The sequence below is a fragment of the Gouania willdenowi genome, chromosome 10 (assembly GCF_900634775.1).
Source record: "Gouania willdenowi chromosome 10, fGouWil2.1, whole genome shotgun sequence".
NCBI classification, from domain to species: Eukaryota; Metazoa; Chordata; class Actinopteri; order Blenniiformes; family Gobiesocidae; genus Gouania; species Gouania willdenowi.
Genome location: NC_041053.1, coordinates 20,443,529 through 20,459,293, shown reverse-complemented (window position 1 = coordinate 20,459,293; position 15,765 = coordinate 20,443,529). Strand labels below are relative to the sequence as shown.

Sequence of the window (15,765 nt, the reverse complement as noted above, 5' to 3'; positions counted from 1 at the left end):
GCACTGGTTCCCAACCTGTGGTCCAGCGATCTCTGGGTCATTGCAAGTAAATAGATCTGGGGGTCCTCAAAAGTATTTTTAAAAATGAAAGTTGCCTTTGTTTTGAATGAACCTGCTCATCACCAAACAAAAAACGAGTTCATATAGACCTTTTATCCATTTATTTATCTTTTGACCCACATATTCCTGTTCAGGGTTCCAGGGTTCTGATGATATTTATCTCCAAACCCTAAACAAGCACTCGGTAGGTGGAGTGGTACACCCTGGATCGGGCACCAGACCATCACAGGGCACATACTTTTTATTTGGGCTAAAAAAAACAGTAAACATTTTAAAAACTGAGTAACTAAACCCCAAAACCACTTTTTCTGCTTAAAGGGGACATATCATGGTTTTAAATCCTTCCTTTTTACATATAAATCATACAGTTGTGGTCTATATAAAGTAGAACTGCAATGTTTGGGTCTGAATTCCTCATTATTATAGCTCCACAGACCCCTTTTCTACCCCTTTTCTGATGTGCGTCTGAGAGCAAGTCGTTTTGGTGCGGTCTCTTTAAATGCAAATGAGACACTCCATACCCCGCCCCCTCTTCAGGTGACACTCGGTTCAACTCCACCCTGCTCGGCCATTTTTGTAGTTTGATAGAAGAGATACGGCTATGTTGCGGCGCATAAACTTTTTATTCAGAGGTTATTTACAAAATGTCAACAACAGAAGACTTGTCCATCCAGCCTTACATGTTTGAGCCAGAGTCTGACCCGGTGGAGCGAGATGAAAATGAAGATGATGAACCTGTAGAACCCTAACAAGTGAGCTAACACAAGCACCGAGCTAACGCTAGCACCGAGCTAACGCTAGCGCCAAGCTAACGTCACGAAATGCATTTTAATACAGTCTTTTCAAAGACAAAAACGGCAAAATGAAATGACTAATGAAAACTTTAGACTTAAAATAAATCACGTAGGCCATATCATCAAGGATCTAAAACGAGCACACAGCGCTAACATATGAAGTCTGAAGACGGTGCAACTGCTAATGCTAACAAAACAATGACAGGGACGTCTTATCATCACACTTTTTAGCGTTATTTACAGCTTACCGAAGTGCTTTGTTCGTCTTCTCCAACGATAGAAGGAATTGAACCCTCAATCAGACAAAGTCTTTCGGCAAATCCTTCTTTATACTGGTGGAGGTTGCTGAAGCAGTCATCCTTGAAGTGCTTCGCACACACAAAAATGACCTTACCCACAGATGTGGGTACATTTCCATAAAAAATAATGTCTCCCTGCTCGTTCTCGACCCCTCACATGCACAAGCTCACACTGAAAGCGCGTCACTGCTGACAGAGTTAAAGTAGAGTTTTTGGTCATGTTTTTTAAAATATGTAATGATAAAGTTTATCGTTTACTTACTGCTGAATATGAGACATGAGACAACAAAGTTTCTACACAGTACAAGCGATGAGCTGAGCTCCTCTTCTGCAGCAGCTGTGCTCATGCATGTGAGTAAGACGGAACACAGAGGGGAGGGGCGAGGGGGCTAAAGGAGGAGCCGTCAGGGAAGCTACATTCAAAATCATGCTAGCTTTTGAAAATCGCCTACCCTACCTTTAAGTCACAAAACAGCACTGTTGGCCACGCCCCTCCTATAAAAAACTAGCAGCTGTGAACTCTGCAATCTATGGTGAGTAGAATTGAGAATAGAGAGGTAAAGTGAGTATTGAGTAGGTAGTTAACATAACATACAGTAGATTGTTCTTTGAATATTTTGTAGTATAGACTGGGTGTGTCTTAACTAACAATCAAGGCATTTTTGAAAAATTTTCAGCCAAGATGCAAGTCAGCCAAAACCTTGTGGTAGTTACTTTTTAAACTTCAATATTAGTGCTAGAAATCATGTAAATTTGTTACAATACTCTTACTTGCTTAGCTATTGGGCTAAGTTATCAAGAAGAAATGTCCAAATTATGATCAAAATTCACTTTGAAATAATTAAATGTTAAAACATATTGTAACAGTCACTAATTGCAAAGCATTTCCAGCCAAAATAATTTTTAACGATGAACCTTTAAAACTCACATGAGCAGATGTAAGCTACAAATGGAAAAAATAAAAAATTTAGGGCACACAGTGGCTTAGTGGTTAGCACGTCCACCTCACAGCAAGAAAGTCCTGGGGTGGACACTTGGGTCCCTTCTGTGTGGAGATTGCATGTTCTCTACGTGCTACATGGGTTTTTTTCCGGGTACTCCGGCTTCCTCCCACAATCCAATAACATGACTGTTAGGTTGATTGGAGTCTCTAAATTGCCCGTAGGAGTGAATGTGTGTGAGTGGTTGGTTGTGTCTGTTGCCCTGCAATGGATTGGCGCCCTGTACCACCGCCTAGTGCCCAGTGTGAGCAGAGATAGGCACCAGCAGACCCCCGCAACCCTGTAAAACAGGAACAAGTGTGTCTGGAAATGTATGGATGGATGGAAAAACACACTTCCTGTTGGTGAACACAAACTCTTTCAATTGACAAAAGATCATGTGACTTGCACCAATTTCTACTTGAAATCAAGACATTTTCACTATTTAGATAGCAGATTTTGTTTAACAGAAGTGTGTGGGCTTGTTTATGTGCCTCTCTGAGCATGCTAGTGTGGCTTTCATGCAGAGCTACCCACTTGTGCCTAACTACCAGCATAAATTGTTCGATGGACTCCAAAAGTGCACGTTGCCCTTCTCATTTAAATGCCCTCTGCTGTAATTGGTGTAATCTGTTGCTTTTATCTTGTGCCAAATCTGTTTTTATGCTGTGCTTTTATGTGCCTCAAAAGAGCCGGCAGCTTTGCCCAGAGGCTCTCGTAGCATTTGGCTCAAACTTCCATGTTTGGGTGATGATGGGATTTCAGAGGTATGTCCAAGATTGTCTGCTGGGGATAGAGTATTTATGATATTTCATGAAGGTAAGTCAGAATCTTGGCATTTAAGCAAAGGTTTGCTCATTTGTTCTTCCCTTCGACCTTGGGGACACTTTTGCTCTAACCTGATAGGATTTCACATAGAATAAACAGCTGTATTTTAGGGTTGAATGGACATTAAGACAAAATGAGGCTAAATCCTGCATCAAACCAGTCCTTTTTACTAATTTGCATAGCTTTAGGTAAATGCAATTCAAGTAAACAAAACCTTCTATAGTCTACAAGTATGAATCTGAATATATATTAACAGTCCTGAAAACTTAAACATTAAACATGCACCTATATTTTGTCCAGAGGAGAAGCGGAAGAATTTCCCCTGACTAAAGTCTTTTCATTTGTTAATCAAATCCCCAGATGTCCTATCCAGTGCAATAACTGTGACTTGGGTGACATTTAGATAGATGTTATTATTTGGTATTGATAAAAAGCCATTTAAATCAGCCATACCTCAATATGAAAAATGCTGTATGATCCAAAAATATTGATAGCTGATGCTGAATGTACCTTCCCTGGGATGAATGATGGCATCAAACAGAGTTTTTCCTTCCTGTTTGGCAGCCGACCTTTCTCTGGGCTCCAATTTTGTCCATTTGCCTCTCTACTATCTCTACTACCTGCCCAGTAGCATGATGGGATCAGAGCAGCCTGGTCATCTAAGTAATGGATTTCTTTTTGTTGATTCCTCCTGGGTCCACAACAGCACCTCCAGTGATGTATGCTCCATGCAACAGCACTGGACAGCTCATCTCTCTCAGCCACAGGCACCGCTGCTTAAGCACGTTCACCCTGAGCCAATCACTGAAATGCACTTTAGGGCTGCTGCTGTCCCAGTCGTCCACTTCCCCAGAAAAACTAGACCACTGTAACCATTTTAAAGTCATGTAAAATGTATTATTAGAGCTCTGGGGGAAAAGCATCTACTGGAAGAAGTTGTGGATCTAGCTTTGCTGGCTACAATAACAATCGTCATTTGACAATTGGACAGTAACATCATTTTGAGAAGCATCTTCTTTCTAAATGTGTGTATTTACACTATTAGATTTCCCCAGTGTTCATTTTGTTTGTTTGTTTGTCTGTCAGCAGGTTTAAAAGTACTTAATGTAACAGATTTTGAGAACATTTTAAGCAATGATAGACCTTACGCCATAGATGATCCCATCACATTTTGGAGAGGATCAGGAGTGAAATACTTTATTCTGAATCAGTTTGAAAAATTGGAAAAAATCCCTCTCTCTCATCATTGGTGAAATTTCATAAATTCATATCATATGAAAATTGACTCAGTTATGTGTAGGGATGGGAATTGAAAACAGGTTCTTTTTGAGAACTGGTTCCCTGTAATCCAATTCCTCTGAATCGTTTGTTTGCCTGCCTGTCAATCCCGCTTATCGGTTCCTCTTACGTTGCAAATACTTGACGATAAACTCTTCCAGGTCCTGCATAATGTGTTTATGCTAGCACTAAGTGAAGCTCCTCCTCCCATATAGTTGTTTACTGTCCACCGCGGAGAATCCACCTCCTCCACCCGCAGCTGTGCTGTCCTCCATGCTGTTTGTAGCGTCTCTGTTGCTACGCTAGTCACTTCTGGGTTCTGTACACTCGCGCTAAAGTGCTTCTTGCAAATACTTTTCTTCCGAAAACAACAGACTTCAGCAAGAACACACACCCAGTCGCCAGTTTATGTCCTCATAACAAGTAATAAGACATGGGAGACGGACTGGTACTGATCATTGTCTTCTTTCACACGTTCACACACACACGTAACAATGGGGACGGCATCTCTGTAGGTCCATTTATAAAAATGTAAACAAAGGCCAAACTAAAGCTTTACCTATTAAATACATATCAATAAGTGCAGCTGTATTTTTGGTTAATATGTTCTTTTTTACAGAAGAATTATTTGTTTTATGTCTGAATTACTTTTGGATCAAGTTGTCCAAGTTCAAAAGGAGCACTGTAAATATTCTCAAATGGTTGTAGCCAAAATGTGTCATATCTTGTAATAATAATAATAATAATATAATATAATATAATATAATATAATATAATAATAATAATAATAATAATAATAATAATAATAATAATAATAATAATAATAATAATGATATAATATAATAATAATAATAATAATAATAATAATAATAATTCATTCATTTTAGATATTTTGTATATATTATTATCCAGTGAAAACAATCTATACCTGGTGGATTAAAAGAGAGCTGATATCCCTGCATGAAATTAAAAGGACAAAGATAAGATAATAAAGAGTTAAAGCAAACAAATCCATTTATATTATTTAATTCCCTCACCCAATTAGAATCGGTAAGGAATCAAATAGATAAGCAGTATTGATAATGGAATCGAAATCACTAAATTTTTATCAATTCCCATTCCTAGTTATGTGACATTGGTTCCTCAGTTACCCCAATGAGTTTCATCCGGATTGGGCATTTCGCCGCAATTTTTCGAAAAACTGGGATGTCAATATTTTTGGACCTACTCTATCGTTATTAATGGGTATTAATGGGCCTTTAAAGTTTGAGTGATCATGGTACCATGATCAGGATCACTGATCCAGATAACTGCCAATATCTGTCAAAGAGGATATTTGGCACTTGTTGGGGGTTTACCAAAGGGTTAATCTGTGCAGAAAATAAAAGATGGGTTAATTCAACCTTGTAAAAGCTACGTAGGCATCTTTTGATGTGTGTAAGATAGATGGATTAATGGGTGGATGACCAAAGACTCATCCACCACCTTGTCTGTGTTGATGTAGCACCATTACAATCTCCCATGGGCTCTTCTTGCTCTTCAACTTAAGAAAGCATCCTTGAATGTTAATTCTCAAGGTTTTTTTTCCACTACAACAAAAGTACTCTCAGCTTTCCTGTGGGTTGACACAGCTTTATGACTTCAGTAGAAAACTAGCTAGATGTGGTAGGTGAGATGGAGATAGAAATCACAAATGAGGCAGGGACAGAAATGACTAAACTGTTACCATCTCTCCCAAAACAAAAAAGCTAAAGCCAATCAATGAGCATTCATATATAACATGAAACATGACTTTTATCAAACTGTGTCTTGTTTGCATGATTCAGTTGTCTTCCCTTTGTAACCCCCGTCAAACCTGGTGTTAAGACCACTGGTCGTATTCCCCTTTGATGGATATCAGTGCATGTCCTCCAGGAGACATATTCCATTATTATGCTGCTGCCGCTTTCAACTACTGGCACATCACTCTTATAATCAATGCTCATGCAGCACAGCAGCATTGGAGTCACACACATATGAAAAGGACGCACTCTGCAAAACCTTTAGCAGGTAATCAAACCAACAGTTGAACACAGATGAGAATCAAATAGTTGATGCAATGTACGTCGCCGACAACACGCAGTTGATTCCTTTACATCTGCGCCAATTGTAAAATCAAAATGCATCACAACAGTTACAGCTGTGCTGCCTCTTACCTGGTGTCTCTCTGGTGGTCCTCTCCTTAGGCAGTGCTAATAGAAGACCCCTGCTCTCCACATCTCTGCCCTCCTACATGGGCATGCATCTGTAGGGCAGCACAGAGCGCTGCTGTCTGTCAGCATGTTGGAGAGGAAGGATGAGAGATCAGTCACTTCTTCCAGCCAGCAGTCCCATGCAGCACATCGTCTGGTGTCTCCCTTTCTACCGGGTCATTCCAGCCAACCCTTCAGAAGCCGCAGAGCCAGGGAGCGAGTGTTCAGGGGGAGGGGAGGTGCTTAGAGGGCTGAAACGGACATGGAACACCTCCTCCTTCTACATGTCTGAATGCCACCAACGGATAAGCTACAGCTGGAATCTCTGTTCACCTCCCCTTTCCTTTCTTAGCATGTGAATGTGCAGGTTTTCTGCGTGTTTGCGCATCAGTGCTGGGTCCTCTCTCTGCTTTGTGTGGAAACAGTCTATTCCCTCTCTGCTTTTTCTGCTGGGCACTTCAGGATGCTGAGGCAGTGTGAGAGAGAGGGATGGGTGAGAGAGAGGAGGAGATGTGCATGAGCAGAGGGGAGGGATGATGGTAAGGGAGACTGAAGGAAAGGTTATTATCCCACCTGCTCCGTCCTTTGGTATCAGTCAGTCATTAATACATGGATTAGATGGTGAGTAAATTATCTCTTCTCCCATGTATGCCAGTGTGAGAAAAACAAAAAGAGAAAGACACATAATTGGAATGTGTATTCAAGCAAGTATGCATGCTACATTTGTGCTCTACAAGTGTCCCGTGCTACCTGCATTGATGCATTCTATATTCTAATCTACACTAATGAACATGTTAAGTATTTCCTGCAGTGATCCTCATAACTTGGTACCGTCAATCAGACACACGACCAGAGCTCAAGAACTCCTTGGGCTATTAATGTGTCAACAGAGCCAAGAACCTATGGCCCAAACAGGCAGCGTGGCTCCCAGAACGACCACAAGAGTGATATATCACACTACCAGGAGAGGAAAGACAAGAGAGGTGGGATTAATAAACACAATTCTCAGAGATCCTTAATAAATAAGAGATAAAGAGGTTGGCAACATGATTACAAAGAGAAACAAGAAAGTGAGGGAATCAAAATGAGAAAAAAGAGGTGAAGTGCTGGAATCACATTCACTGACAGAGCAACGCGTTTTTTTTTTCCGCGAGTCTGCTTTGCAAATTACAAAGAGGCGAAGAAGCTAACGTAGAGAAATAAGAACAGATAAAAAACGTAGAGAAATAAGAACAGATAAAAAAGAAATTGTTCTTCTTTCATTAAAGGAAGGACATTTTCACACCTGGAGGGGAACTTCTTTCTTAAAAAGCCAGAAAAAGAAAAATACTATCGTCTGCACAACATTAAGATAATTCATAATTCATAATTCAAAACAAAAATGGAAAAAGAAACAATAACCAGCAAAGTCTAAAACAAAGGATACAGATACAAACTAAAGATCAACTGACTGACTGAGGGCTTGACCACACAAGAGTGTCCAAACAGTCCTTTGAAATAGTGAAGAAGTACAATTGGGTGAGACATTTGCAAAACATTTATTCCCCCCCACTACTCTATGGATTGTGCTCAATGCTGATGAATATATGATAAATATGCCAAAGAAGACTAAAAGTCTAATAAAAATGCTTTAGTGTCCCAGCAGCCCAGATCTCCAATCATGATCGGGGACATATAATCTAACTCCTCAAAGTATCATCTAAATGGACTTTATTGAAAGCCATTCTTGGGAGAACAGACGGTGCTTTTCTGGAGACTTGAAAATGAAATTATCCACATCACAAAGATTGACTTTTGTGACCTTACTGAGCTTTTATAAATCATTTGTCAGAAAATTAAGGTATAATCCACAGCAATTAAATGCCACAAACATTTACTTTCACAATGAAACAGCTCACCAAAGGAAAATGCAATTTATGCATGTGCAATAAATGTATGGGAGAGGGTTTCTCATTTTTCAATGAGTGTTTTTTTTTATTGTCATTTTCAGTGTTTCCATAAAAACAAAATTTGTACTGAAGTTTGTAATGTATTATTGTCGGGATGTTGGCAATATTCCAACAATAATAATCAAGCCATACATAGTACCTTGGTTTGACTCCTAAAAAAGCCGGAAAAACATTGTATTTTTTTTTCATAGACCTCTTCTTGTTAGAAAGAGTGACACAACCTCTCCTGGCAGGATGTTCGGCTTGCAGACAGTCGTGCTTTTAGCATTCTGTGACTGGAATGAGAAGACAGTTTAATCAGGCTGGGTGTCAGTTTTCTACTGTGCATAAATCTTTACACAACACACAGAGTCTTACTTCTCTCTAACTCAATATTACACAGGGACACCAAACATTGCAACTCCTTTACAGTTCTCTACTGTAGCAGCACATTTAAGGATTACAGCTGTTTGCATTTAAGGAACATCACAGGCGTAAAGAAACTGAAAATATATTTATTCCTGGTTTAATCCAATTTTCTTGATTGAAGAGTTGAGTGGAAATAAATGAAAAAGAGTTAATCCTTCAGAGTGAAGGATTCTGTTCTGACCTGGGGTCTTTTGACATAACTCTTCAATGCTTGATTGTGCTAATCTACCTCGTAATCTGCTGCTTTAGAAGTGAGCTGAGGCAACAACCACCTGGAATTAGTCTGATGAAGTGAGAGTAGCGGTAATTATGCATGAGGAAGCTGGTTAGTACCATGGAGGATGTTGGCAGAGAACGAACAGATGGTGATTTCCTCTCAGCTCCGCAAACACCTCTGCATTACAGGTGCTCCCAGAACTTTACAGTTCACATACTTGCATATGGTTACATGTCTAACAGGCAGATGTGCTGCTCAAGACTCTGAGGTTTGTTTGACACATTGTAATACACTGATGCAGTGGAACACACATCACTGTTGAGAAGGAATTTCTTTGAAAGTAGATGAGGTATTTTTAGCTGGAATCACAGTTTACCAACAAGAGCACACTGGGGCAAATGTACAAAAGGTTTAGTGGTATTAAAACATGTGCAAAAGTCACTCCACACCTAATTAGGTAATAAGGAGTACAAAAGAAAGGGAATCAGGAGTGCGTGAGAGCTGTGCTTCCCAATGCACCCTCAAATGGTTTAGCGCATTTCCCTCTGATGAATATGTATAGTAGGCAGATCTCCTACGGGGAGAAAAAATATGGGAGGTGGAAATGCAAATAAAGTTATGCAGGGAGAGCAATGCGATTCATGAAATCTGGAACTGTTTGCGTTGATTGTTTTAGTACGGAAAAATAGTACATCTGAAAAGGAGGCGCAAACACACGCAGAGATCATCGCTGCAGTAAATGTGGACAGAAAACACAGCAGAGATTAACAAAAGGCTGCAGTTGTGCGTGTGTGTGTGAGAGAAAGAGAGAGAGAGAGAGAGAGGTTCGCTCTGCGCCGAGATGGAGATATCAATATGACCATGGATCGATATATCTTCAGACTCACTGCTCCACTGATTTCCTTTCTCACCTTGTTTAGAAGTCTTGTGTTGTATTGATGCACAATGGTGACATATGAGAGTGTGTGTGACACAGCGCTGCTCAGACCTGCGTTGGATGATGGTCAGTAGTTCATCTTCAAAGAATGAAGACTGATTGGCAGACTGTGTTGCTGCATTAAGTTTGTGGGTGGCGGGGGGGGGGAATTGCCCCCCCTAATGATCAAAAGTTTTCATTTAAGTTTTCCCAAATTTTATTCAAAAAAATAAAATTCCTAATATAACGTACGTCATATGATAATATGATATGTGCCAAAAACAGTGACTAGGAAATTATAAAAAGGGCGATATGAAATTCAAAGGTTTGCAAAATAAAACCAAGTAAAAAAGTTTTAAAGGACCAGCGGCCAATGACATTTGACCCTCCTGTTTCCCGTAGCAGCTCAGAGCTTTGTTTGTTTACAACATGGCGGACACCACGGGTGATCTGTAGACCCATAAGTTTGTTGTTTGCTGGAACGGAGAACGAGCAAACCCTGCATACAGTACACACTTGTCTGGATATAAAGCGGTGGATTGAGCAGTGTTGTGACAATCTACTCGCCCGTCTCCCCCGCAACAAAATTGGCATCCACCGGCCACAGAAGGACATAGCATCCAGTGAAGGTGGAGTTACGTTGTTAGAGACTTTAAATGCCATAATCTACATTGTTGGACTTTTAAATGCTTTTAATCCATATGGATCATTTTATTCTATCCTACCTGTTGTTTAACTTAGTCATTTACAACTGCCAGCAAGTCTCTCCCTCCATGTTAAAGTATATCTCCACGTTAACATTAACACTAACACCCACATTAACAGACGGATGGACGGACACACGCCAGTAAAAACATTACCTCTTTGGCGGTGGTAATAACTTAATTGAACAAGCCTTCTTTGAACTTTCTTGGCATCAAATAGTGACAACACAAGCAACCCCCCACAACCCCTTATGTTGATCAAGACCATACAGATACAGTGAGAACATACAACTGGCACATAAAACAAAGAAAATGAACCATGTTACTGTTTGATGCTTCAGGCTACCTTAGTAATAAATAGCAATAAAAAGGCTTCAAAAGTATGTAATTTTAAATAAAGATGTTTGACCATCATGTCATACATATTTTTGTACTTGGAAAAATGGAACTGAATGGATACATCTTTGCTTTTATTTGATATTTTAATGGCAACATATTTTGCCTAACTTTAACAGCCTGTCCTTTATACCAGATGAAATTTATGATAATTTGTTTTTGTCCTTTGTTCTTAAGAAAAGAAAACACTAAATGAAGAAAGGTGATGAAGCTGAACTTTACTATTGGTAGGATCAGGATTAATGGGAGAATAAAGCACCTCACATAGTCCACCATGGCAAACAGACATAAATACATTTAAATCATACACCTAATGTTATTTACAATTGCAGGAGGAAACTGAAAACACTTCTAATGTTTGTTGGGAGAACAGACAAAAATTAACGAAATATTAATAAAAACATTCTGTTAGCTTTTTAGCCTCTAAAATAAATCTAAAATCTTTTCGAACCTGGGATTTTTTTCATTTGTTGTCTTGTTTGTTTTTAAAGTTGTAGTAAATCACATTAAGCAGCATTTTTGGCTTACAATTTGCTTTGACAGGTAGCATTTTATTAATATTACTGTCTGCACACATTTTACATGCTATTCAGGTCGGACAATATTGCAGTGCTGCCATTACACCCTGAAAATAATGATTGGCTGCAATCTGATAGCCAAAAACATTGAGGAACTATACACAAATCATGGCCAGGATTACTATTTATTCCTCTGACTTTTACTGTTGACATTATAGCCTTAAAGGAACACATCCATCCTGGATACTGTGGGTTCTTTTCCAGATGTGTTTTCACAAAGTGTCTTATTGTGATGTTTGGACATTTTGTGGACACAATGGTGTCACATCAGTGGCGTTGCGGAGTTATGGAGGAAGTAGGTTTAGATTGATGGAGTCGTACGAGTCAAAGTGGACAGATTTTATGGTGCTTTAACAACGGTCCGTCTATTTCTGGTTCCCTCCGGGCATGATTGATTTCTGCTTTGGAGTAAAATACATCTCTGCATAGCTGTAGAGTGGTCGGTCAGATCAACCTTAGCTGACACGTCACAAAATAGAGAGCTGGTTGTGCGTATACTCATTTAGTAATTTTAAGTAGCTGTTGAATATTAAATGAGTTTATGTTAATCAATTATAGAGAGTAACAACAGTTTACCTGGGGAAATGAAAGGGGTGAGGGCTTCTCTTGCCATAAACTAGACATACTCTCTTTTGTTGATAAACCATCATTATTATTAAAGTACAAGCAGACAATATTGTCATAATTTGCACTGATGCATGGCATCTTTGTGTACCCAAATGTTAAAGTGCTGCCTTTTTTTTTTTTTTTTTTTTTTTTGACTGCTTAGTAGCTCCAGTAAAGCAAAATCATCAAATTGATAACCAACAAATAAAAGCTAAAACAACACAGAAAGCAAGAGGATGCAGTACGAGTTATTTTTAATGAACTGTGAAGCTGCTCATGATGTCCTGTGTTGTGTAAAAACAGACAACTTGTGTTCAGACTCATAAAAGAGAAGTAATAGTAATAATCAAATACTTAGACATTTGTAACATGGAGAGTAGAGTAGCTTTATTTATCGCGCTGTGGGGAAATTTACATCATTACAGCTCAGGGAAAGTGCTCCTAAAACACATGCAGCTGAAAAAGATTTAGTTTAGTATTATATCGTCTGAAACTGAAAAGCAGGACTGTCTGTGTTCTGACCAGTGAGGTTTAATATATGTATAGTATAATGAAAGGCCTGGCTGTTGGGGGCGGGGTTTACAGAGCTGATGTCTGATTGAAAATATTGACTTGAGCCATAAACACATTACCATTATTATAATAATCATATATCAATTATAATATCTGTACAACACTAGTGAATAGGCTGTGCAGAAAAGTGTTGCTGGGTGCCATCATTATGACAAACTTTTTTCATGACTATCAGTCGCATGTTATTTTTGTAATTATGTTTTCCTTTTTTCTTGTTTTAAATGTACTGGTTCTCGTTCCACTGCAAAGCTGCCAGTTCCTATCACACATCCCAGTGTTCCTGCTAAGTAAAAGTATTAAGCAGTGGATAAGAAATGCCAAACGAGGATCATGGACATAGAGAAGGTGTTAAAGTAATTTATTCTCCCAGAACGGCTATAATATCTGCCAAGTACGTTGCAGAAGTGTGTGTGTGTCTCCTTATACACAAAGATTCCTTGATCCAGTGGTCATTTAGTATTTCATGTACCGTATTTTTCGGACTATAAGGCGCACTTAAAATCCTTCAATTTTCTCAAAAATCGACAGTGCGCCTTATGATCAGGTGCGCCTTTTATATGAAATTAATATGTCAAAATGTTTTAGTACAACTTTGGTAAACTATGAAGCTGCACTGCTTGAATGATTTTTGGCACTTTAGGGCTACCGTAGTCAGGCGCCTCGTGGAGTGATATGTACCTGTACTGTGCTTCAACATACTGAACTGAAAAAGTGAGTGTATTGTTCTGTATTTTATGTGTTAAACCTGAACAATGTTGAGAGTTATTGTTAATGAGTTGAATAAAGTTTGACTTATCTGACTATTTTGTTTTGCTTAATGCGTCTTAATAATAATAATAATAATAATAACAACAACAACAACAACAACAACAAACCGGTGCGCCTTATATATGAAAATAGACCCAGTCAGACCCATTCATTGATAGTGCGCCTTATAATCTGGTGCGCCTTATAGTCCGAAAAATACGGTATGTTACAATTGCTGGAAATGTATTTTGAGCTCTAAGCCACTTACTGATTGCATTTACGACCATAATTAAATCTCATTTGTTGTTGTTAAAGTTCTTCTCCATAGTTAGAAACAAGATCTTTGCTGCTGTACAAACACCTTCACATGCAGTTGATCATCTGTGCTTGTTGAACATGATATTGTGTCCTCTCAGCCAGCACACAGAGAAGTCTGTTTAATCTGTTAATTACTCAAACTGCTGTAAAATCAACAATTTGTAAATTAAACCGTAGGCTAATCTGTAGTGTAACTGCAGCAACAACTAAAAGCAAGCAAGCAGGTCAGAAAATGGACCGATGGACAATCAGTGTTATTCGGCATGGGGGGTTGATGAGCTAAACCAGAGATGGGCAACTATCACAGTGGGGGCCACAAAAATGTGATTGTCTGATCCAAGGGCCGCATTATCAAAATTAATTTCAGCATTTAGATTAATGACCAGTCCAACCAATACGGAAAAGAAAAAGGGATTCGTCTTTTTTCAGTTATCTTGTCTATTTTTGGAGTAATTTTTGTAGATGTTTCTCTTATTTAATGTGTTTTTCTTGTCATTTTTAAAAAAAATATTTTTCTTTTCTTTTTGTTTATTTGGAAAGTGCTTTTTTTTTAATTTTCTTTATTTTTGTAGGATTTTTTGGAGTCATTTTCTGTACTTTCATTGTTTTGCATATTTTTTTGTAATTTTTGGTTATTTTTTGTATTCTATAATTATGTTTTGACAATAATCTTGGGGACTTTCTTCATAATTTTGTATGTTTTTGCAGTCATTTTTGCATATATTTGGGTTATCATCCATCCATCCATCCATTGTCTGACTTTTGATATTTGACGTCCTTCTTTCAGGGTGGCGGGGGTCTGCTAATGTCTATCTCCAGCTCTAATTGGGTGTTAGGCGGGGGTACAGTCCATTGCAGGGCAACACACACACAGACAAGCATTCACACTCACATTCACTCCTACAGGCAATCTAGAAAATCCAATCAACTTAACAGCCATATTTTTTGGGATTTTGTTGTCTTTTCCTATATTATTCTGTCATTATTATGTGTTTTTGGAGTCATTTTGTGTGACTTTGCTGTTGTTTTGAGCATTTTTGTAAAATGTGTATGTTAATGTTGGGGAGCGCACAGAATAAGACAATGTCACCAGTTGCCCATGTCTGATCTAAACAAGAGACTTTTTGAAATATTTACAATTATTAGAGCTGGACAGTGTTACATTTTTAATCCAAAAAATGATTTTTGTGATAATTGAATTTGGTAAAGTTCTTCATTTTCATTTTAATAATAAATATAATGTGAAATAATAATTAATTGCAGTAAAAGTAAAATAACAATAAAAAAAAAAAAAATGTCTATAAGTTCCTTTATAGTTTAATCATTTACAGTCAGGTTAAAAACAAGAAAACAGGGACAATATTGATGAAAGGAATAGAAAAGATTACCACTGGTGTGCCATACATGCGTTTTACAAATCCTTCAAAAGTATATATTTTTTCACCCTTTATTTGTACAGGTATAGTCACTGAAACAAGGGCTCATTCCTATGTAAAAGTTACATATTATATTCATAAATACAGTGCAACAAAATGACTTGCTCATGTTTCATATTTGAAGAGATGAATTAATAGTTGGCAAAAATCGTCTGTACAATAAATTCCTGTTAGTAATGTAAATTCAGCAACTGAGTGACATATTGATTTTTTTTTATTCAAATAGGACATTTTGTTCCACATAAATACTTCAAGGTAAACACAAGAAATCTCAATAAATCCTGAGCTGTGTGTGAACAGTGACCTTGACAGAGACGATAAAGCAGAAGCAGAATGGGGTTATATAGCGTCATTAGATCTGAACCACATAAAGGCTTTGCAGTTAATTAAACAGTTGCTCTCCAGTGAATCCTGTGGTGTAAGTTACTATACACAGTTACACACAGT

The 15,765-nt window shown here is 38.3% G+C and overlaps 1 protein-coding gene across 3 annotated transcripts in view; it reads right to left on the bottom strand.

Moving 5' to 3' along the window:
* frmpd3 (FERM and PDZ domain containing 3) overlaps positions 1–6,931 on the bottom strand; it is a 100,978-nt gene extending 94,047 nt beyond the window's left edge. For all 3 annotated transcript variants that reach the window (XM_028459833.1, XM_028459826.1, XM_028459827.1), the window contains exon 1: positions 6,435–6,931. The gene's annotated coding sequence lies outside the window, so the exon portion shown is untranslated. The remainder of the gene's footprint in view (positions 1–6,434) is intronic.
* Positions 6,932–15,765: the final 8,834 nt, after the last annotated feature.